Genomic DNA, 24,904 nt, shown 5'->3' with positions numbered 1-24,904 from the left:
TCTTTGCAGCAAAATCTGCAGTGCTGGGATGGTTGTATCCCTCATATACATAACATCCTATTGGTTGCAAGAATTTTGTATAATCATTTAAATGGAAAAACTCTTGGTTTTGAATCCAGCGTTGATTTGTGTATCAGTTCATAAACCATGTGCCATAGAAAAATCTCTTCCCAACTATTTTGCAACCTGTATGGCGCAGCTTTACATATTTTCCACAAATAGACAGGTATTTAATATCTTTCCCTGGTAGCATGATATTATCTATTTTTGCTAAATGTATTGTAGTGAGATCGTTTCTTTCATTCGGGATATGAATACCGAATATGTGCACTTCACCTTCAGACCATTTTATTGGTAAACTTCACACTAATGTAAAAGTTTTTTGTTTATTTTTGCTATCCAATATGTAATATGGTACACTAAGTTAGGTTGTAATCCATAGAGGTTAGATAAATTATCTAGATCTTCTATGAGGCTGTGCAGGGATCCAAATTGCAGATTTAAAATAAAATGTGAGTTGTCAACGTACAATGACAACTTTGTTTAAAGCCCTGGATTTCTAGCCCCTTGATATTATAGTTGGATCTAATTTTAAAAGCTAACATTTAGATAGCCATAATAAATATATATGCCGATAGTGGCACTCCTCTTGAGAGTTTTATACTTTCTAAGAAGTAGCCATTACTATTTTACACCTGGGGTTACTATACATAACTTTAACCCATTGTATAAGAGATTCTCCAAAATTAAAATAGTCCAGGCATTTATATATAAATTCTAGTCTAACTTTTTCAAAGGCCTTTTCAAAATCAGCTATGAATACCTGGCTTGGTTTCCCAGATGTATCCTAGTGTTATGTTTCCAGTATATTATCTCCAATGTATCATCCATGCAAAAAAACCTGTCTGATTTTGATGAATAATATCCGATACCTTTTTAATTTTATGCGCTATGCATTTTGATAGATTTTTTTGCATCACAACACTGAAGTTTTAGGGCCTTCCAGTTTTGTAGGTGGACTGGATCTTTATATTTACCACCTGGGTCCTGTTTCAGTAATAGTGTAATCAGACATTTGTATCTGATAGTCTACCATTTTTATAGGAGTTGTTAAAACATGTTAATAGTGGACCTGTGAGTACATCAAAAAAAGGTTTAACATATCTCAACTGGTATGCCATTCAGCCCTAGAGTTTTTACAGACTTAAAGGCTTTAAAAGCATCAAGAAGTTCCTACTCTGTAATTTGTCTTCACATGAGTCTTTCTGTACAGCTATTAATTTTACACTTTTAGTAGAAAAAAATACTTAGAATTAACTTACATTTTAGTAATTTAGCAGACGCTCTTATCCAGAGTGACTTAAGTAGCTATCAGTAGAGTGAGAGCTAGAAAACTACACAACGAACAAAGGCACACACACGTAAATACATTCATGATTTCTTATTCCAAACGGGCGACGGTTCGTGTGCAAAGTATATGATTAACTTTTTAAAGCTAGGGGACAGTATTCGGAAGTTTGGATGACTGAGGTGCAAAAAGTAAACTGCCTGTTACTCAGGCCCAGAAGCTAGGATATGCATATGCTTGGTAGTATTGGATAGAAAGCACTCTAAAGCTTCTAAAACTGTTAAAATAATGTCCGTGAGTATAACAGAACTGATTTGGCAGGTGAAACCCCGAGGACAATCCATCCAGGATTTCTTTTTTTGAGGACATTGGACTTTTCAATGTTTTTCTATGGGAAAGTCTAATAATTAGGACTCAGATTGCAGTTCCTATGGCTTCCACTAGATGTCAACAGTCTTTAGAAATTGTTTCATGCTTGTTCTTTGAAAAATAAGTATTCGTATTCTTTCAAAGTATCCCTCAGAAGGACTCTAGTCTTTTGGCTCGCGTGAATGAGTGTGCACTCCTCGTTCATTTTCTCCAGTATTGAACACAGTATATTCCGTCTAAAATTGCATCAATTATTTACATATTAGGGTACCTGAGGTTGGATTAGAAACATTGTTTGAATTGTTTGGACGAAGTTTACAGGTAACTTTTTAGATTCCTTTGTAGGCATGTTGGGCGAGTTGGAACAGGTGGATTTCTGAATCAAACGCACCAAATAAATGGACATTTTTGGGATATAAAGAAGGACTTTATCGAACAAAACGACCATTGATTGTGTAACTGGGACCCTTTGGATTGCAAAAAGATGAAGATTATCAAAGGTAAGTGATTTATTTTATCGCTATTTTTGAGTTTTGTAACACCTGTGCAGGTTATGAATTCATGTTAATACAGGAAGTGGGTGAGGCACTGTCCTCAGACGATCAAATGCTATGCTTTCGCCGTAAATCCTATTGTAAATTGACAAAGCGGTTCGATTACCAAGATTCTAAGCTAAAGAATGGTGTATAACACTTGTATTTTCATGAATGTTTGATATTACTACTTTTGTATTTTGAATTTCACGCTCTGTTGTCGAGGTGGGATGCTAGCATCCCAATGATCCGAAAGAAGTTAATGTGAGAATAGTTCTAAAATGTATCCACGATAAGTGTCCCTTTGTCTCTCGCTCTCTCCTCCCCAGCCCTCTTCATTCGTTGTGTTTAAGACGCCATATTTTGCCAGTCCACTAGGGAATTTTGTCCCATGTAAAGGGTGTATGTTTAGTCTGTGTTATTATTTACAGTAATTAGCTAGTAAATAAATAATTAAACACATTTGTGTAGTACTGAATTATGAATGAGGCTGGGGTTTTTGCAGATGCATGAGGATACAACTGTTCAGAATATTGATATGGTAAGAGGTGATGATTAACCTGTTAGGGCTAGGGGGCAGTATTGACACGGCTGGATAAAAAACGTACCCGATTTAATCTGGTTACTACTCCTGCCCAGTAACTAGAATATGCATATAATTATTGGCTTTGGATAGAAAACACCCTAAAGTTTCTAAAACTGTTTGAATGGTGTCTGTGAGTATAACAGAACTCATATGGCAGGCAAAAATCTGAGAAGATTTCATGCAGGAAGTGGCCTGTCTGACAAGGTGTCGTTCTTCTTGCCTCTGTTTATTGAAGACTGAGGATTTCTGCTATAATGTGACACTTCTTACGGCTCCCATAGGCTCTCAGAAGGCGGCAAAAAGCTGAATCGTGGCTTTGCAGGCTTTGGCTGAAAAAAAGTAGTGCGTTTGGGTAGTGGCTGGTTACAGTACTGTGAGACTCAGGCTCGTGCCCGCGTCGACCGAATGCTTTGTTTTCTTTCCTCTGTTTACCTAAATGCAGATTCCCGGTCGGAATATTATCGCTTTTTTTACGAGAAAAATGGCATAAAAATGGATTTTAAACAGCGGTTGACATGCTTCGAAGTACGGTAATGGAATATTTAGAATTCTTTTGTCATGAATTGCGCCATGCTCGTGACCCTTATTTACACTTCGGATAGTGTCTAGAACGCACGAACAAAATGCTGCTATTTGGATATAACGATGGATTATTTTGGGACAAACCAACATTTGTAATTGAAGTAGCAGTCCTGGGAGTGCATTCTGACGAAGAACATCAAAGGTAATCAAACTTTTGTAATAGTAAATCTGACTTTGGTCAGGGCTAAACTTGGTGGGTGTCTAAATAGCTAGCCGTGATGGCTGGGCTATCTACTGAGAATATTGCAAAATGTGCTTTCACCGAAAAGCTATTTTAAAATCGGACACCTCGATTGCACAAAGGAGTTCTGTATCTATAATTCTTAAAATAATTGTTATGTTTTTTGTGAACGTTTATCGTGAGTAATTTAGTAAATTCACCGGAGGTTTGCGGGGGGTTTGCTAGTTCTGAACGTCACATGCTAATGTAAAAAGCTGTTTTTTGATATAAATATGAACTTGATTGAACAAAACATGCATGTATTGTATAACATAATGTCCTAGGTGTGTCATCTGATGAAGATCATCAAAGGTTAGTGCTGCATTTAGCTGTCTTCTGGGTTTATGTGACATTATATGCTAGCTTGAAAAATGGGTGTCTGATTATTTCTGGCTGGGTACTCTGCTGACATAATCTAATGTTTTGCTTTCGTTGTAAAGCCTTTTTGAAATCGGACAGTGTGGTTAGATTAACGAGAGTCTTGTCTTTAAAATGCTGTAAAATAGTCACATGTTTGAGGAATTGAAGTAATAGCATTTCTAAGGTATTTTAATAACGCGCCACAGGATTCAACTGGCTGTTGAGTAGGTGGGACGAATTCGTCCTGCCTAGCCCAGAGAGGTTAATACGTTGACTGTTTTATGAATGTGATAGGTAAAGACCTTTAGAGTTTAATTCAGGAGATGGTAACTCTTTAAACAACCTCTTCCGTGGTTCCCCAAATCCTAATGTGTTAATTGCTGCATGATTACTTTAATTGCGTAACAATTAAACAAATTGATTAAATAAATAACAGTCCTCAGATTAATGAAAGCAAAGTCACAACACATAGTACAAACATTGCTATGCACAGACAACAATGTAAGTAATGTAATTTATGTCCCTCTAACTACCCTGAATGCCTCTGTCGATCCTTCAGCTATTGTATACAGTAATCATGTGTATGCACCAGAGTTATACAGTTAGCACTGAGGCGGTGTTCACTAGTAGGAAGTCCACTGTGCAAAGCTCACCCTGCTCAGTTCAAACATAAATAACATTGTAATGTCTACTTCTGATAAGCTTCACAGTAAAGCAATAAAAACAATCAAGCAACCCAGAAAAGTGCAAAACATAGCCCACATTAACATATGTAGCATCAGATACAAGGTGCATGAAATCAATAACTTGCAAGTAACAGATGACATTCATATTCTGACTCGTCCAGGACAATATTGATAATCCGGAGTTCCAATGCGACAATTGTTTGCTTGCGGAGAATTACAGGAATGAGGTTGCTATCCATAGCAAGCACATTTAAATTATCTGCAAACTTATGGGGAAAAAGGTAATTAGATCTTTCTCGTCCATGTGGCTGGACACCATTCAGGCTTGATGGCTGTATCCCCACCTTGTCATCTGTCCTAACTGTAACTTGTCTGCCAAGTGTCGCTGAGTTGTCATAATGCTTCAGCAAATGTACATTATCCCAGGGGCATTTGAAGACACAATGAAAGTAAACTAATTTATGTCCCTCTAACTGCCTGAATGCCTCTGCTGATCCTACAGATATTGTATGCAGTAATTATGTGCCTATGAACTGTTAGCACTGAGGCTGTGTGCCCTCGTAGGAAGTCCACTGTGTACAGCTCATCCTGCACTAACATAAATAACATGAGCATAGCTGCTTCAGCTAAGCTTCCCAGTAAAGCAATGAAAACAATCAAGCATCCCTGAAAAGTGCTAGAAATAAACCACGTTATCATATGTAGCAAGTTTCATGAAATAAATAATTTGCTAGTGACAGATGACATTCATATTCTGACAATCTTTGACACTCACTTAGATAATACCTTTGATGATACAGTGGTAGCAATACATGGTTATTAACATCTGCATAAAAGACAGAAAGGCCAATGGGGCGGTGTGTCGGTCTATATTCAGAGCCATATTCATGTAACACTTAGAGAGGATCTCTTGTTAAATACTTTTGAAGTTATATGGCTACAGGTTCACCTGCCTCACCTAAAGCCAATTCGGGTGGGAAGCTGCTATAGACCAGCAAGTGCTAACAGTCAGTATCTGGATAATATGTGTGAAATGCTTGATAATGTATGTGATATCAACAGAGAGGTATATTTTCTGATTGACCTAAATATTGACTGGCTTTCATCAAGCTCAAGAAAAAGCTTCAAACTTTAACCAGTGTCTGCAACCTGGTTCAGTCAACCTACCCGGGTATGTACAAACATGCCAGGAATGAAATCATCAACATGTATTGGTTACATTTTTACAAATGCTGCAGAATTCGGTTTTAAAGCAGTATCCACATCCATCGGATATAGTGATCACAATATAGTAGCTATATCTAGGAAAACCAAAGCTCTAAAGGATGGGCCTAATATAGTGTATAAGGTGTCATAAAATACATTTTGTAGTGATTACTATGTTGGTGATGTAAACAATATTTAATCGTCTGTGGTCTGTAATGACATAACATCCGGCGCCGACAGAGATGGCCGCCTCGCTTCGCGTTCCTAGGAAACTGTGCAGTATTTAGTTTTTTTATGTGTTATTTCTTACATTGTTACCCCAGGAAATATTAGGTTTTATTACATACAGTCGGGAGGAACAATTGGATATAAGAGCAACGTCAACTCACCAACATTACGACCAGGAGTACAACATTCCCGAGGCAGATCCTCTGATTGGTCCACCACCCAGGACAATGGATCGGATCCCAGCCGGCGACACAAAACAACGGCGCTGCAGAAGGGGCAGACGGAGCGGTCTTCTGGTCAGGCTCCGTAGACGGGCACATTGCGCACCGCTCCCGAGCATACTACTCGCCAATGTCCAGTCTCTTGACAACAAGGTAGACGAAATCCGAGGGTTGCCTTCCAAAGAGACATCAGAGATTGCAACGTTCTTTGTTTCATGGAAACATGGCTCACTCGGGATACGTCAGACTCGGTACAGCCACCTGGCTTCTTCACGCATCGCGCCGACAGAAACAAACATCTCTCTGGTAAGAAGAAGGGCGGGGGTGTATGCCTTATGATTAACAAGACGCGGTGTGATCATAACAACATACAGGAACTCAAGTCCTTTTGTTCACCTGACCTAGAATTCCTTAAAATCAAATGCCGACCACATTATCTACCAAGAGAATTATCTTTGATCATAATCACAGTCGTGTATATCCCGCCCCAATCAGACACATTGACGGCCCTGAAAGAACTTCATTTGACTCTATATAAACTGGAAACCACATATCCTGAGGCTGCATTTATTGTTGCTGGGGATTTTAACAAGGCTAATCTGAAAACAAGGCTCCCTAAATTTTATCAGCATATCGAATGCACAACCCGAGCTGGCAAAACCCTGAATCATTGTTATTCTAACTTCCGCGACGCATATAAAGCCCTCCCCCGCTCTCCTTTCGGAAAATCTGACCACGACTCCATTTTGTTGCTCCCAGCCTATAGACAGAAACTAAAACAGGAAGCGCCCGTGCTTAGGTCTGTTCAACGCTGGTCCGACCAATCGGATTCCATGCTTCAAGATTGCGTCGGTCACGTGGACAGGGATATGTTCCGCATAGCGTCGGACAATAACATTGATGAATACGCTGATTCGGTGAGCGAGTTTATTAGCAAGTGCATCGGTGATGTTGTACCCACAGCGTCTATTAAAACATTCCCCAACCAGAAACCGTGGATTGATGGCAGCATTCGTGCAAAACTGAAAGTGCAAACCATGGCTTTCAATCAGGGCAAGGTGACCGGAAACATGACCGAATACAAACAGTGTAGCTATTCCCTCTGCAAGGCAATCAAACAAGCTAAGCGTCAGTATAGAGACAAAGTAGAGTCGCAATGCAACGGCTCAGACATGAGAGGTATGTGGCAGGGTCTACAGTCAATCACTGACTACAAAAGGAAAACCAGCCCCGTCACGGACCACGATGTCTTGCTCCCAGACAAACTAAACAACTTCTTTGCTCACTTTGAGGACAACACAGTGCCAATGACACGGCCCGCTACCAAAACCTGCGGGCTCTCCTTCACTGTAGCCAACGTGAGTAAAACATTTAAACGTGTTAACCCTCGCAAGGCTGTCGGCCCAGATGGCATCCCCAGCCACGTCCTCAGAGCATGCGCAGACCAGCTGGCTGGTGTGTTTACGGACATATTCAATCAATCCCTATCCCAGTCTGCTGTTCCCACATGCTTCAAGAGGGCCACCATTGTTCCTGTTCCCAAGAAAGCTAAGGTATCTGAGCTAAATGAGTATCGCCCCGTAGCACTCACTTCCGTCATCATGAAGTGCTTTGAGAGACTAGTCAAGGACCATATCACCTCCACCCTACCTGACACCCTAGACCCACTGCAATTTGCTTACCGTCCCAATAGGTCCACAGACGACGCAATCGCAATCACACTGCACACTGCCCTAACCCATCTGGACAAGAGGAATACCTATGTTAGAATTCTGTTCATCGACTACAGCTCAGCATTTAACACCATTGTACCCTCCAAACTCGTCATTAAGCTTGAGACCCTGGGCCTCGACCCCGTCCTGTGCAACTGGGTCCTGGACTTCCTGACGGGCCGCCCTCAGGTGGTGAGGGTAGGTAACAACATCTACACCCCGCTGATCCTCAACACTGGGGCCCCACAAGGGTGCGTTCTCAGCCTTCTCCTGTACTCCCTGTTCACCCATGACTGCGTGGCCATGCACGCCTCCAACTCAATCATCAAGTTTGCAGACGACACTACAGTGGTAGATTTGATTACCAACAACGACGAGACGGCCTACAGGGAGGAGGTGAGGGCCCTCGGAGTGTGGTGTCAGGAAAATAACCTCACACTCAATGTCAACAAAACAAAGGAGATGATCGTGGACTACAAGAAACAGCAGAGGGAGCACCACATATCCACATCAACGGGACAGTAGTGGAGAAGGTTCCTCGGCGTACACGTCACGGACAAACTGAAATGGTCCACCCACACAGACAACGTGGTGAAGAAGGCATAGCAGTGCCTCTTCAACCTCAGGAGGCTGAAGAAATTCGGCTTGTCACCAAAAACACTCAAACTTTTACAGATGCACAATCGAGAGCATCCTTTCGGGCTGTATCACCACCTGGTACGGCAACTGCTCCACCCACAACCACAAGGCTCTCCAGAGGGTAGTGAGGTCTGCACAACGCATCACCGGGAGCAAACTACCTGCCCTCCAGGACACCTACACCACCCGATGTCACAGGAAGGCCAAAAAGATCGTCAAGGACAACAACCACCCGAGCCACTGCCTGTTCACCCCGCTTTCATCCAGAAGGCGAGGTCAGTACAGGTGCATCAAAGCGGGGACCGAGAGACTGAAAAACAGCTTCTATCTCAAGGCCATCAGACTGTTAAAAGCCATCACTAACATTGAGTGGCTGCTACCAACATACTGACTCATCTCTAGCCTCTTTAACCTGTTGGGTCTAGGGGGCAGCATTTGCACGTCTGGATAAAAAAAATGTACCCGATTTAATCTGGTTACTAATCCTACCCAGTAACTAGAATATGCATATACTTATTATATATGGATAGAAAACACTCTAAAGTTTCCAAAACTGTTTGAATGGTGTCTGTGAGTATAACAGAACTCATTTGGCAGGCAAAACCCTGAGACATTTTCTGACAGGAAGTGGATACCTGATGTGTTGTATTGAGTTTAAACCTATCCCATTGAAAAACACAGGGGTTTAGGAATATTTTGGCACTTCCTATTGCTTCCACTAGATGTCACCAGCCTTTACAAAGTGTTTTGAGTCTTCTGGAGGGAGATCTGACCGAACAAGAGCCATGGAACGGTGATGTCCCATTAGACACCTGGCGCTACTTCATGTTGGGTACCCTCGTTCCAATACGTTATAAAAGGCTATGCATTCGTCCACCTTGAATATTATTCATGTTCTGGTTAAAAAAGGCCCTAATGATTTATGCTATACAACGTTTGACATGTTTGAACGAACGGAAATATATTTTTCCCCTCGTTCATGACGAGAAGTCCGGCTGGCTTACATCATGTGCTAACGAGACGGAGATTTTTGGACATAAATGATGAGCTTTTTTGAACAAAACTACATTCGTTATGGACCTGTGATACCTGGAAGTGACATCTGATGAAGAGAATCAAAGGTAATGGATTATTTACATAGTATTTTCGATTTTAGATCTCCCCAACATGACGTCTAGTCTGTATCGCAACGCGTATTTTTCTGGGCACAGTGCTCAGATTATTGCAAAGTGTGATTTCCCAGTAAGGTTATTTTTAAATCTGGCAAGTTGATTGCGTTCAAAAGATGTAAATCTATAATTCTTTAAATGACAATATAATATTTTACCAATGTTTTCTAATTTTAATTATTTAATTTGTGACGCTGACTTGACTGCCGGTTATTGGAGGGAAACGATTTCCTCAACATCAATGCCATAGTAAAACGCTGTTTTTGTATATAAATATGAACTTGATAGAACTAAAAATGCATGCATTGTCTAACATAATGTCCTAGGAGTGTCATCTGATGGAGATTGTAAAAGGTTAGTGTATCATTTTAGCTGGTTTTATGGTTTTGGTGACCCTGTCTTTGACTTGACAAAACATTACACACAACTCTTGTAAATGTACTGTCCTAACATACTCTAAATTTATGCTTTCGCCGTAAAACCTTTTTGAAATCGTAAAACGTGGTTAGATTAAGGAGATGTTTATCTTTCAAATGGTGTAACATAGTTGTATTTTTGAAAAATTTGAATTTTGACATTTATTTGGATTCAAATTTGCCGCTCTTGAAATGCACCTGCTGTTGATGGAGTGCACCACGGGTGGCACGCTAGCGTCCCACCTAGCCCCAAGAGGTTAATAATGAAAAAATTGATGTAATAAATGTATCACTAGCCACTTTAAACAATGCCACTTTATATAATGTTTACATACCCTACATTACTCATCTCATATGTATATACTGTACTCTATTACATCTACTGCATCTTGCCTATGCCGTTCGGCCATCACTCATTCATATATTTTTATGTACATATTCTTATTCATTCCTTTACACTTGTGTGTATAAGGTAGTTGTTGTGAAATTGTTAGGTTAGATTACTTGTTACATATTACTGCATGGTCGGAACTAGAAGCACAAGCATTTCGCTACACTCACATTAACATCTGCTAACCATGTGGCAAATAACATTTTATTTTATTTGATGAGGAGCAACCAGACGCTGCACTTAACACATTTATGAAATCTAGTCACTAAAAAGCATGCACCCATTAAGACAATGATTGTAAAAACTGTTCAATCCCGTGGATTGATGAGGAATTGAAAAAAAGATGTATGGTTGAGAGGGATAAGGCAAAAGGAATGGCAAATAAGTCTGACTGTACAAACGACTGGCAAATGTGCTGCTAATTGAAAAATGACTTGTGTCATGCACAAAGTAGATGTCCTAACCAACTTGCCAAAACTATAGTTCGTTAACAAGACATTTGTGGAGTGGTTGAAAAACTAGTTTTAATGACTCCAACCTAAGTGTATGTAGACTTCCGCCTTCAACTGTATGTGGTAGTATAGTAGTGGCCTGAGGGCACAAACGTAATGTGTTGTGAAAAGTGTTATGAAATGTAATGTAATGCAATATTTGTTATTGTATATAACTGCCTTAATGTTGCTGGATCCCAGGAAGAGTAGCTGCTGCCTTGGTAGGAAGAAAAAGGAAGAAACAACAATATATCACACGAAGCAGCTACAAGTGTCAGTAAGAGGGTCCATGATTGAGTCTTTGAATGAAGAGATGGAGATCAAACTGTCCAGTTGGAGTGTTTTTTTGCAGATTGTTCCAGTCGCTAGCTGCAGTGAACTGAAAAGAGGAACGACACAGGGATGTGTGCGCTTTCGGGACCTTTAACAGAATGAGACTGTCAGAATTGTTGTTGTATGTGGAGGATGAGGGTTGGAGTAGTTATCTCAGATAGGGGGGAGTGAGGCCTAAGAAGGTTTTATAAATAAGCATCAATCAGTGGGTTTTGCATCGGGTAAACAGAGATGGCCAGTTTACAGAGGAGTATACAGTGCAGTGAATCTAAAATTGTGCTGTTGCTACTGCCTGTAAACACACAGTCCAGTTCAAAGTGAATGATGTGCAGGCTCATGTTGCAAATGGCTTATTTGCATATAGGCCTACAGTAGCTCTGATTGGCTATTGCGCACCGGTCTGTGCATACTCCGGTACTGGGCAAGACAGATGTTTTTATTAGGTTTTATTTAGTGCAGTGTTTATTGATTGTCGAAATGCATGGCCGCTTTCCCACTCTATATTGCAATAGAATATTCACAAATGCCTTACTCTACGTCATTCCCAAACATTCTATGAATGTATGACAATGTCAAAATGACCATATCTAAGTGCTCGCTTATCAGAAAATATAAAAAAGGTGTAATATTCTTCCTGGGGATGTATATGAACAGATTTAAATAAGATTTCATGTAACTAAAACACTGTTAGTGACTTATAGGAGATATCAGACAAAATACATCTTTCTGTAATATTCACACGCAACTCATTAAACAGAGAGCATAATGATTCCACCATTTCATGGGATATTAGACCATAATGACCACAGTACTCCCCTTTCCACCCCAGCTAGCCACAGCCACACACAAACGCACACACTCACGCACACACACACGCAAGCCCCAGTCCATGCAGACCAGCATCTGGGCTAATTTATGGGGAAATGAGAAGCTTGCCTGGGTAAAATGATGGCTACTTACAACTCTGAAATATTCACAGCAGACAGAGAGGAGGGAGGGGGCTCTCTCAGAGAGATAGAGAGAGCGAGGGGAATATTCATAGGAATTTATGTTGGATGCAGAGAGAGGGTCTTAACACATTGTTTTCTCAGCAAAGAAACAACAGACATAAAATGTGCTCCTATGTACTAATTCTTCAATTGCCAGCCCCAACAAATATTTAAACACACACACACAAAACACAGCAGCTGGAAAACCGGGGTATTTTACTTTGAGAGTTAATGGGAATAAAATACCTCAGTGGATGAGTGCAGATGTGTTTGATACAAATAGTCATTTTCCTATTTGCTGCCTCATTGGGCATGATGAATGATGGGAGTCAGGGAGGCGGCGTGATAGATGGCAGCACCTTGGCTCTATTGCATGGCCTATTGATTCTCCTTCTTTATTACTCCTACAACCCAGCTGGCTGCTCTGCCCCCTCACACACACACATAGTCACACACATGCAAGCACACACACAATAGCCTGTACATGCACAGGCATACACACGCACAATTATGGGAAGGGAAAGAAAGGGAGAGAGAGAGTTTTTCATCAACTCCGGCAGTGTCTACTGTTTATTCTACCTGAGTCCTTCAACTGTTGAACTCTGGAATAAACACTGAGATATTCTTAATAAAACATTCCAGAATTGATTCTAGAATTACAGAGAACACTGAAAATTCTTTAAAACAAAACTGAGAATGCCTGAATAGAATACAGAAAATCCGGCATAAAACCAGAAAATTCAGGAATGGAACAATTAAATTAATTCCAGTGTGGAAAACTAAGAAGTCTGGAAATAGAACACTTAGAATTCCAGAATGAAACTGTACTCTGTGCTACAGTCTGAGGTACAATATAGGTTAGATACATAATTGGCACCCATTCAAAAAAACTGACTAACAAAGTGCATATTTTTCAAATTCATCATAATTTTTGTTTAACAGACCTACAAAGACTGTGTAAACACATATGCTTAATGTGATTACTCTGATTAAAATTAGCCTACAATATATACAATTTTTTTCATTGAAATAGCTCTAATTGACCATAATAAAGTGGCAAGGATCAGATGAGATGCTATGACGATTAGACGGTGACGTTCAACCCCGGTTTGGCCTTTGTGGCCGCATAGAAATTCCATTGGTCGGATTGCATTTTGCAGGACATTTGGTCTGGACGCTCTAAATGGGACACATACAGTACGTAAGCGAAGGTGACACTTGCCTTTCCGGGGGACCCCAGTCAAACAAACAATCATGGTGGATATTACGAAACTAACACAAAAGTTTACCTACACTCTCATTAATATTCAACAGAGTCTGAAATAGACCATTAATATACTTCTCCAAGAAAACATGACAACCTAAAAGGAAAAGTGTCCCTCCGATTGAGGTTAAACTCTCTCAAGCACCATAACTGGATGATAAAAGTCCATTAGACTGTTATCAACAACTTAGCAAATCTTTTCTGTATTCGTAAGGACAGAATGAACAAACGAAAGCAGTGACCTGTCAACATCGATACGAAAACAACAACTCAGATCTGCCAACAACACCAACAACCAAGCGATATGCCAAAAGAAACCAAACCAGCTCCCCCCAAAAATAAATCCCTATCTAGAACCTAAAAGGGTTCTTCGGCTGTCCACATATGAGAACCCTTTTGGTTCCATGTAGAACTCTTTACACAGATAGTTCTACATGGAACTCAATCGAGTTCTACAGTGAACCAAAAATAGTTATCCTATGGGGACAGCCGATTAACCATTTTGGGACCCTTTTTTCAAAAAGTATAGAACTATGTTGTCAACGGGAGATTATCTGCTAAGAAAATATGTTTGGCCAGCCAAAAGGGAGTTGTATGAAGGATGTGGAAAGACCAGGGTGATCAATCGGAGTGGATAGCTACTTTGAGAACTGATGGACCGTTGTGCACTCAAAGCTGGCAAGCTTAAAGGAGAACTGCACCTCCTGATTTGGCCTCATTTTTTTGTCTTGGTCATTAACAAATGCAGCGGCCATGACTGAAACCAAACAAGATTTGCATTGGGGGGGAGAGGTTTGATGTGGGTGTTTCTTAGGTGTGTCTTTGCCATTCAATCACAACAAACACGTTTCAGTAGTGAGTACAGCAAGATAAGCTAAGCTAGCTTTGCTATGGAGAGAACAAGTTTGAGGACTTCCCCTCCTGACTGCCTCGCCATCTCAAGATGGTCAGCTGATTCAGATCTATGTGTAGGCTAAAGCCTGAACTGACCTTGTGTTTAGCCAAGCTGACAGCAGCTAGCTAGCATAGCTTGGTGATTGCTTCAGCAACTATCCTATTTAACTGATATTTCTCTGTCAAATAATTTATGGCAAGATAGCAAGAGCCAGTGTCTGGAATGTGTTTCATAAGACGTTATACCACATCTTACGAAAGTAGCTTGTAACTTAGACTTAACGTTTCATCACGTCATGTTACCATGGAAATTCAAAACTACTGCGAGTTAATTGCCCGCGTTCTTCAGTCAGCTGTTAGATCTTTCCCATGAGACGAATCCCATAACTAATATCCCCACAGGTGTAGGATACATGTGGACATTGCACAAACATCACCCAGCTTGAGTGTAGATACATCAACCAAAATTCTATGGATGTTCCGAACACATAACATTTTCTGCTGTAAATATCATATTGATGTGCTTATCAAGACAGTATGCCTACACTTTACCTAACAAATCAAAATCAGTTGGTGTAGAGTACAACTTCAGCTGTCTAACCAGAACTAAAATGGCATTTCTATTTCTATGGTCTATTTTCCCACATCTAAGGATTTGGCTGTCTAACACACTGACATGCACAGCTCTTCAAGTTTCCAGTGGGTGATGAAGTCCCTTCCATCTTTGTAATGTATTACGGGTTATGGACATGTGCAGTCATGTGGCAGGAGGGGTGGAGTGCATGCCACTCCATCCTGGATATGACAGAGTTTGCCTCATTGGTCCAGCAGGCAGAGTACAGTAACTGCAGGCAGAGATGCAGGAGGATGGCACTCTTCTCATTACAGAGCAATATGAGAAGAATGCAATTGCTGAACTTATGTAGATATTCTAACCAAAGTGTTTTGATAACTTTCAAGTGTAACAGTTCCATGTAGGGCCTCTCGAGTGGCGTAGCGGTCTAAGGCACTGCCTTGCGGTGCTTGAGGCGTCATTACAGACCCGGGTTCGATCCCAAGCTGTGTCACAACCAGACGTGACCGGAGTCCCTTAGGGCAGCGCACAATTGGCCCAGCATCGTCTGGTTTAGGGGAGGGTTGGCCTGTGGGGCTTTACTTGGCTCATCGCGCTCTAGCGACTCCTTGAGGCGGGCCGGGTGCCTGCAGGCTGACTTCCGGTCGTCAGTTGAACAGTGTTTCCTCCGACACATTGGTGCAGCTGGCTTCCGGGTTAAGCGGGTGGGTATTAAGGAGCGAGGTTTGGCGGGTCATGTTTTGGAGGACACATGACTCGACCTTCACCTCTCCTGAGCCCGTTGGGGAGTTGCACTGATGAGACAAGATCACAAATGGATATCACGAAATTGGGGAGAAAAAGGTGGTAAAACACCAACAAAAAAAACAGTTCCATGTAGAATAATACATTCTTCACATAATATTGTAGAAGCAGTGTTCTGCTCATATAACAATATGCAAATATTACACTTGTCTTTCATCTTTTATTGTCATTCACAGATACTGGATCTATCAACATTTTGTCTGGGCTACCTTGCCAAACATGTCAGTCGTCATACCATTCGATTCAATAATAAGAAAATACTATAAAATGTTATAGAATTGTCTTGTATAATTTTATTACTGAATGCAAGTTCTCTCTACATTCAGAGACATCAGCATCAAGCCTGTCTGTCAGTCTGGACACCATCACTCTTGCAAATCTCCCAAGTGTTGGCTCCATACTGGTATCTGTGAACACATACACACATAGTCACTGTTCTATTACCAATGGCAGTTAGAATAGGTGATATATGACAAAAAACAGTGTCATGAGGTCAGACGAATGTCAGCTATGCTAGCGATGATGGTGATAATGATTATCAAAATATTCATAACCAGATACAAAACCGGCAGTCTATGGTCTAGCTACCGGTATACTCACCACCATTGGGGACCAACGAACTGCAACCACCTATTCCACATGGTAGTGTACTAAGGTCCTTCGGCAGGGCATGCAAAACATAGTCGGCAGGTCATCCTGCTGGAAGCATGCATTGTTGAACCGTATAAGGCTTTTGAGTCTCAAACGACCGTGATCCTTTGAACGCATTGGGGGAGATGAACAACGGAGCCACATTCAATGACGGGAAGCGCAGTGAGTGGAGGGGCAATTTTCACATGGAGCTTGGCAAAAGTGGTCCTGAATTGTTTACATAATTGTAGTCCAAACCCAACCTTCATGTATTTTTTGTGACACACTCAGGTTCTAAACTCTATTTTAGACAAGACTGACTTTATTACCCAAATGATCTTATTTACATTTACATTTTAGTCATTTAGCAGATGCTCTTATCCAGAGCGACTTACAGCACTGAGTGCATACATTTCTTTTTCTTCCGTATTTACACTTTGTAGTCTATCTTGATACTAGAATAAATGTTTCTGACTGATATCGATGCCACATAGGCCATTTTCAAGGGGATTAGTTGGGTTTTTAGGGGCAGTTGCTCTTTAACTTCTTACATCTAGACGTTCCGCTAGCGGAACACCGCTCCAATGTCCAATGATAGGGCGTGGCGCGAAATACAAACTCCTCGAAAAACCGAAAACTTCAATTTTTCAAACATATTACTATTTTGCACCATGTTAAAGATAAGACTCTCGTTTATCTAACCACATTGTCCGATTTCAAAAAGGCTTTACAGTGAAAGCAAAACATTAGATTATGTTAGGAGAGTACATTGCCCAAAATAATCACACAGACATTTTCCAAGCAAGCATATATGTCACAGAAACCCAAAACACAGCTAAATGAAGCACTAACCTTTGATGATCTTCATCAGATGACACTCCTAGGACATTATGTTATACAATACATGCATGTTTTGTTCAATCAAGTTCATATTTATATCAAAAACCGCTTTTTACATTGGCGTGGCATGTTCAGAACTAGCATACCCACCGAAAACTTCCGGTTAATTTACTAAATTACTCATCATAAACGTTGACAAAATACATAACAATTATTTTAAGAATTATAGATACAGAACTCCTTTAGGCAATCGCTATGTCAGATTTTAAAATAGCTTTTCCGGCGAAAGCACATTTTGCAATATTCTGAGTACATAGCTCAGCCATCATGGCTAGCTATTTTGACACCCGCCAACTTCGGGGCACACTAAACTCAGAATTAGTATTAGAAAAATTTTATTACCTTTGCTGATCTTCGTCAGAATGCACTCCCAGGACTGCTACTTCCACAATAAATGTTTTTTTCCCAAATAATCCATAGTTATGTCCAAATACCTCCGTTTTGTTCATGCGTTCAGGTCACTATCTAAAGGGTAACGCGCGAGCGCATTTCGAGACAAAAAAAATCAAAATGTTCCATTACCGTACTTAGAAGCATGTCAAACGCTGTTTAAAATCAATTTCTATGGTATTTTTCTCGTAAAATAGCGATAATATTCCAACCGGACAATAGTGTATTCATTCAAAGAGGAAAATGAAAAACAGCGTGGTCTCGTGAATGCGCATATCCAATCTCTTAGTCACCAGGCAGACCACTGACAAACTGAGCTACCATACTCTGCCCAGAGACAGGAGGCGCCTCAATCTGCTTTCTGAAGGCTTTAGAGAGCCAATGGAAGCCTTAGAAAGTGCAACGTAACCCCAGAGATACTATATATATAGTTTCGAAAGGGACTAGAAAGAAGAACTACAAATTGTCAGACAGGCCACTTCCTGCTTGGAATTTTCTCAGGTTTTTGCCTGCCATATGAGTTCTGTTATACTCACAGACACCATTCAAACAGTTTTAGAAACTTCAGAGTGTGTTCTATCCAAATCTACTAATAATATGCATATTCCCGTTTCTGGGCAAGAGTAGTAACCAGTTTAAATCGGGCACATTTTTTATCCGGCCGTGAAAATACTGCCCCCTAGCCCAGACAGGTTAACATGTCTGTATACAGTTATCACAGTGACATCATGGACATCCTATTGTCGTCCGACATCAAACTTGTCGTTGTCATTATGAAAAAGTATAAACATAAAAACGACAGGCTGCATGACATCAGCAGCCTGGTAGTCCAAAATAGCATAACTGGTGTATTTTAACACCAATAAACCCATCCGTTTAAAAATGTATTCAGTATATAGGTTTTAGGCTGGGTTTCTGTACAGCACTTTGATATCTCAGCTGATGTAAGAAGGGCTATATAAATACATTTGATTTGATTTGATTTTGATATGTCATTCTAGCAAACCAGGCAACTAAAAGCAACTTTCTAAACAATGTTTTGGTTTGTTTCTAGCTTATTAGCTAGCTAGGTAACTTGCATACCTCCTGCGCCTTAACCTGTTGTTTCGGCCTGTTGTTTCCAATGTTTTTTGTTTTAATTTTATTTTGTTCATAAGTGTTTGTGTCAAAACCTGCTACCAACTAGCCAGCTAGCTAGCTAGGTTGCAATGGAGCTCGCTTTGCCTGGAATAGCAAATGAACATTTCCAGCCCTTTTGTCCAGGACAATATTGACAATCCAGAGTTCTAATGGGGAAATTGTTTGCTTGTGGTGGATTACAGGAATGAGGTGGCTATCCTAAGCAAGCAAATTCAAATTTAAACCTTCTCGTTCTCAACTCCTGTGGCTAGATGCCGCTCGGGCTTGATGGATGTGTCCCCGCCTTGTCATCTGTCCCTATCCGAATGGCCTGTGCTGCCTTGGAACTTGCCTGCCAAGGATATCATCTCCATCTGCTCCTCCATTTTTTTGTGAAGTAGACGGAGAACAGCAAGAGGATTGTTCCAATCAGCGCTGGTCCCATGTCACAAGTCGTGGAAACCAAAGGCAGCGGCATGCTGCTAAGCTGACTGCAGTGTCTGCGAGAGGTCAGGAGCAGACTGACAAGAGGAATAGCTTCGGCTCCCTGGTGCATGATCTATCTGCACCTTCATCGCTGAGACTGCCTGTGTCTGCAACTGCTAAGCTGCTCCCAAACATGTTAACCTGCATCAGGAAACTGAGTCTATCATAGTTTATGTGGGATTCAATTAGATTATGTAGGGCAGCTCAAAACAGCTGAAGATGGATTTTAAAGAACTGATTGGGTCTCTGCTTGACACCAACAAATGCCCCACAATATCTTGCCCTGTGCCCTCCCTATATTGTGGCATAGAACATTTCAGCAGACTTTTAGCCCTCCATAACTTGATACGTGACTATTGCAGGTTAGTGGGACTAACATTTATTGACAAGTTTGAAACTTTCTGAAAATAAAGCTAATTTTATAAGGAGGATGGGATCCACCCAAATCATTTGGGTTCCTGGAACCTTTCACAGCATTATAAGGCTGCATTAAGACAGTGACTTATTAATGACCCAAGCCCAGCTCAATTAATCCCTACCATTGTGTCGCTGAGTTGTCATAATGCTTCAGCAAATGTACATCATCCCAAGGGCATTGGAAGACACAATGTAAGTAACCTAATTTATGTCCCTCTAACTGCCCTGAATGCCTCTGCTGATCCTACAGCTATTGTATGCAGTAATCATGTGCCTATGAACCAGAGTTATACTGTTAGCACTGAGGCGGTGTGCCCTCATAGGAAGTCCACTGTGTACAGATCACCCTGCATTAACATACAGTAAATAACATGAGCATGTCTACTTCTGCTAAACTTTCCAATAAAGCAATGAAAACAATCAAGCATCCCAGAAAAGTGTTAAAAATAGCCCAGGTTAACATAAGGAATAAGGTTCATAAAATCAAAAATGTGTTAGTAATGTTCATATTCTGACAATATCTGAAAATAACTTAGATAAATCCTTTGACAAGATAATCAAACTTAACTATGACATGCCAGCAACAAACACTGACATTACACATCCAAGTACAACTGATCAAATTATGAAAGACAAGCATTGTAATTTTGAATTCCGTAAAGTGAGTGTGGAGGAGGTGAAAAAATTATTGTTGTCTATCAACAATGACAAGCGAGGTCTGACAACATGGATGGAAAAGTACTGAGAATAATAGCGGATGATATTGCCACTCCTGTTTGCCGTATTTTCAGTGTAAGCCTACTAGAAAGTGTGTGCCCTCAGGCCTGGAGGGAAACAAAAGTCATTCCACTACCCAAGAATAGTAAAGCCCCCTTTATTGGCTCAAATAGCTGACCAATCAGCATGTTACCAACCCTTAGTAGACTTTGAGAAATAATCTTTGACCAGATACAATGCTATTTTATTGTAAACAAATTAACAACAGACTTTAAGCACGCTTATAGGACATTCAATAAGCACGGCACTTACACAATAACTGATGATTGGCTGAGAGAAATTGATGATAAAAACATTGAGAACTTGTTTGTTAGACTTCAGGCAGCTTTTGACATTATCGATCATAGTCTGTTGATGGAAAAATGTATGTATTATGGCTTTACACCTCCTGCTATATTGTGGATAAAGAGTTACCCGTTCATAAGGAAGCCTCTCCAAAATAATCGAGGTAGAATCAGGAATTTCCCAGAGCAGCTGTCTAGGTCCTTTACTTATTTCAATCTTGACTAATGACATGCCACTGGCTTTGAGTAAAGTGTGTCTCTGTATACTGATGACTCACCACTGTACACGTCCACTACTACAGTGAGTGAAATCACTTAATCTTCAGTTCCCCATTACAGAAAAAAAAATATTTCCATTCATCATTAATTCCCTCTTGACCTTTAGTCTCCTGCGTTGTGTATTTATCTTTGAATATTCTTACACTGGCTAGCTAAACAATGTACCATAATAACAATGTATAACGTTACTACCCTACATGAATCTGCTGCTAGCGAAAGCTAACCAACTACCTAGGTTCAATGTTAGCTGGCTAGCTAACGTCAGGCAATAACTAGGAATGCAAATGGCTCTGAGATCCAAATAATATTACTACACAGATCGTACACGTAACGTTAGCTAGCGAGCCAGCCAGCTAACATTAGCTAGCTAGCTAACAGTATGCTTTAACTTGCAATGAAAACGACTTTCTGACAAAATTAGACACGTATAATATCTGAAAATGTTGCTAGGTAGAATCTCTTACCCGTATACATGGATGAACGTTTCTCATTCTCCATCATGGAGTCCATGGTTGCCCTTAGTTTGAAGATATAATCCGGAGACAGGTGTTTTATACAACAGCCTTCTTCTGTGTATTCTTTTTTTGACTACCTCTGCATTATTTGCAATCAAACACCAGAAGTTTCTCCATCTCCTTAGCTTCCATCGGGCATTCCACTGATTTGAAAACTCGGTCCCCCAGAAAGAGGAGAGCATTAGTAACACTTATGTAGGTCTTTGTGATATCTTTTAAAATAGCCATGTTATAAAGGGTTACCTATTTTTATTTTAGCCCTTTATTCCCCAATTTTGTGGTATCCAATTGGTAGTTAGCTTCCGGGTATATTACTCTCTCATGTCCAGTCTCTAGATAACAAGGTAGACGAAATTAGGGCAAGGATTCATTTCCAGAGAGACATCAGGGATTGTAACATACTGTTTCACGGAAACATGGTTCTTTCGCGATATGCTGTCGGAGTCGGTACAGCCACCTGGATTCTTTGTGTGTCGCGCCGACAGGAATAAACATCTCTCCGGGAAGAAGAAGGGCAGGGGTGTATGTTTCATGATTAACGTCTCATGGTGTAACAACATACAGTAACTCAAGTCCTTTTGTTCACCTGACCTAGCATTCATTCAACCTCTGAAAGGCACACATACACAATCCATGTCTCAATTGTCTCAAGGCTTAAAAATCATTCTTTAACCTGTCTCCTCCCCTTAAGCCACACTGTTTGCAGTGGATTTAGAATTGACATCGATAAGGGATCATAGCTTTCACCTGAATTCCCCTGGTCAGTGTATGTCATGGAAAGAGCTGGTGTTCTTCATGTTTTGTATACTCAGTGTGTCTTTCTCTGTGTCTCTCTCTGTCCCTCTTTCCCTGGGCACCCCACCTCCCCCCATCTCTCCCTTCTTCTTTGTATCTTGCTCAGGGAGGTATAAAGAAGATAGAAAGTAAAAAGCGCTGACCCTTCAGATTTTAATGTACCTTCTGTATCCCTTTGACCTTGTGCAAAGATATACAGCTAATCATTTAGGGGGTTTGGTGTGTGAGGCATGGTGTGTGGGTTTGTTCACAAGTAGAGATAAGTGTGTTTTAAAGCTGATAACTCTATCACAGGGTCCCTCCCTGAGAAGATAGGAGGGAGAGAGGAGAGGTTTACCATGTGAGTGCATGGGTGTGTGCATGTGTCTGTCTGTCTATCTGCAGACAAAAAATGACAGGATAGATGGCTTTAAAATATTGGCAAGTCGAGTGAATGAGAATGTTGGGTAATGCAGGGCCTCTGCTAACTGCTTTGTATTTCAAATCTCCCATTAGGCTTCAGATTAATGGACAGTTTTTGCCCAGCTTCAACCGTAAAGATGCTGCAATATTTAGATTGTTATTATGCCTTTATTATCACTTAAATTGATGATATCTGTCATTTCAGCACTCTGTGAGTAATCTATGTTCCCTGCTACAGTGGCCTATTGTTTTCAATGTTAATTTATTTTGCTCATTTGCATTGGAAGATAGTTAAAGATTGAGTCAAGGATGGAGTGATTAGGGAGGAAATAACATTTATTTCAAAGGGAATGCAAGCTATTTTTGAAAATCAATACACTTCATTGGTTTCACCAGAAGGTGTGTTTGCCAATGACTAAGATACATGAATTAACATCACATTTTTACATGTGAAATTGCATTTTCACCTGTGACAGCTGTTTTTATGTTGAGCTGACATTTTGACATGTGAAAACAAGGTCAGTTGTGAGGTCAGTTGTTCACATGTGAGTTTAGAGTCCGCACGTTAACACCACCTTTTCACGTGAGGAGAATAACGTTTTCATGTTTTCACAAAATCGAAAATGCAGTTTCACATTTGGAAGTCAAATATGCAGTTTCACATGTGATAACCAATCATGTGAAAATATAATTTGCAGTTTCACATGTAAGAAAACTCCCTGTTAACCTGTTAGGGCTAGGGGGCAGTATTGACACGGCTGGATAAAAAACGTACCCGATTTAATCTGGTTACTACTCCTGCCCAGTAACTAGAATATGCATATAATTATTGGCTTTGGATAGAAAACACTCCAAAGTTTCTAAAACTGTTTGAATGGTGTCTGTGAGTATAACAGAACTCAAATGGCAGGTCAAAACCTGAGAGATTCCTTTACAGGAAGTGGCCTGTCTGACCATTTATTGTCTTTCTTTGACATCTCATTGAATTACAAAGGATCTCTGCGGTAACGTGACAATTCCCACGGCTCCAATAGGCTCTCAGAGCCAGGGAAAAACCTGAATGTCGTCATTTCAGCCCCAGGCTGAAACACATTATCGCCTTTCTCAAGTGGCCGATCAAGGGACTGTGGGCTTAGGCGCGTGCACTGGTCGCCCCCGTCTTTGTGATTTTTCCTCTGTTTGCCGAAAAGGAGATTCCCGGTCGGAATATTATCGCTTTTTTACGAGATAAATTGCATAAAAATTGATTTTAAACAGCGGTTGACATGCTTCGAGGTACGGTATTGGAATATTTAGATTTTTTTGTCACGAATTGCGCCATGCGCAAGACCCTGATTTACCATTTCGGATAGTGTCTGGGACGCACGAACAAAACGCCGCTATTCGGATATAACGATGGATTATTTTGGACCAAACCAACATTTGTTATTGAAGTAGCAGTCCTGGGAGTGCATTCTGACGAAGACAACAAAAGGCAATCAAACTTTTATAATAGTAAATCTGATTTTGGTGAAGGCTAAACTTGCCGGGTGTCTTAATAGCTAGCCCGTGATGGCTGGGCTATGTACTTAGAATATTGCAAAATGTGCTTTCACCAAAAAGCTATTTTAAAATCGGACATATCGAGTGCATAGAGGAGTTCTGTATCTATAATTCTTAAAATAATTGTTATGCTTTTTGTGAACGTTTATCGTGAGTAATTTAGTAAATTGTTAGTAAATTCCCCGGAAGTTTGCAGGGGATATGCTAGTTCTGAACGTCACATGCTAATGTAAAAAACTGTTTTTTGATATAAATATGAACTTGATTGAACAAAACATGCATGTATTGTATAACATAATGTCCTAGGTGTGTCATCTGATGAAGATCATCAAAGGTTAGTGCTGCATTTAGCT

The 24,904-nt window shown here is 40.5% G+C and overlaps 1 long non-coding RNA gene across 1 annotated transcript in view; it reads right to left on the bottom strand.

Annotated features, from left to right (window-relative positions):
- Window positions 1-16,070: 16,070 nt before the first annotated feature.
- Window positions 16,071-24,904, bottom strand: part of LOC106587050 (uncharacterized) — a 52,226-nt gene continuing 43,392 nt past the window's right edge. Inside the window, exons 4-5 of the long non-coding RNA XR_001324350.2 lie at window positions 16,616-16,711; window positions 16,071-16,422 (exon numbers count right to left, since the gene is read on the bottom strand). This is a non-coding gene — a long non-coding RNA (uncharacterized lncRNA). The remainder of the gene's footprint in view (window positions 16,423-16,615; window positions 16,712-24,904) is intronic.

This window comes from Salmo salar, chromosome ssa26, assembly GCF_905237065.1.
Source record: "Salmo salar chromosome ssa26, Ssal_v3.1, whole genome shotgun sequence".
NCBI classification, from domain to species: domain Eukaryota; kingdom Metazoa; phylum Chordata; class Actinopteri; order Salmoniformes; family Salmonidae; genus Salmo; species Salmo salar.
This window is presented reverse-complemented; position numbering and strand designations above follow the sequence as displayed.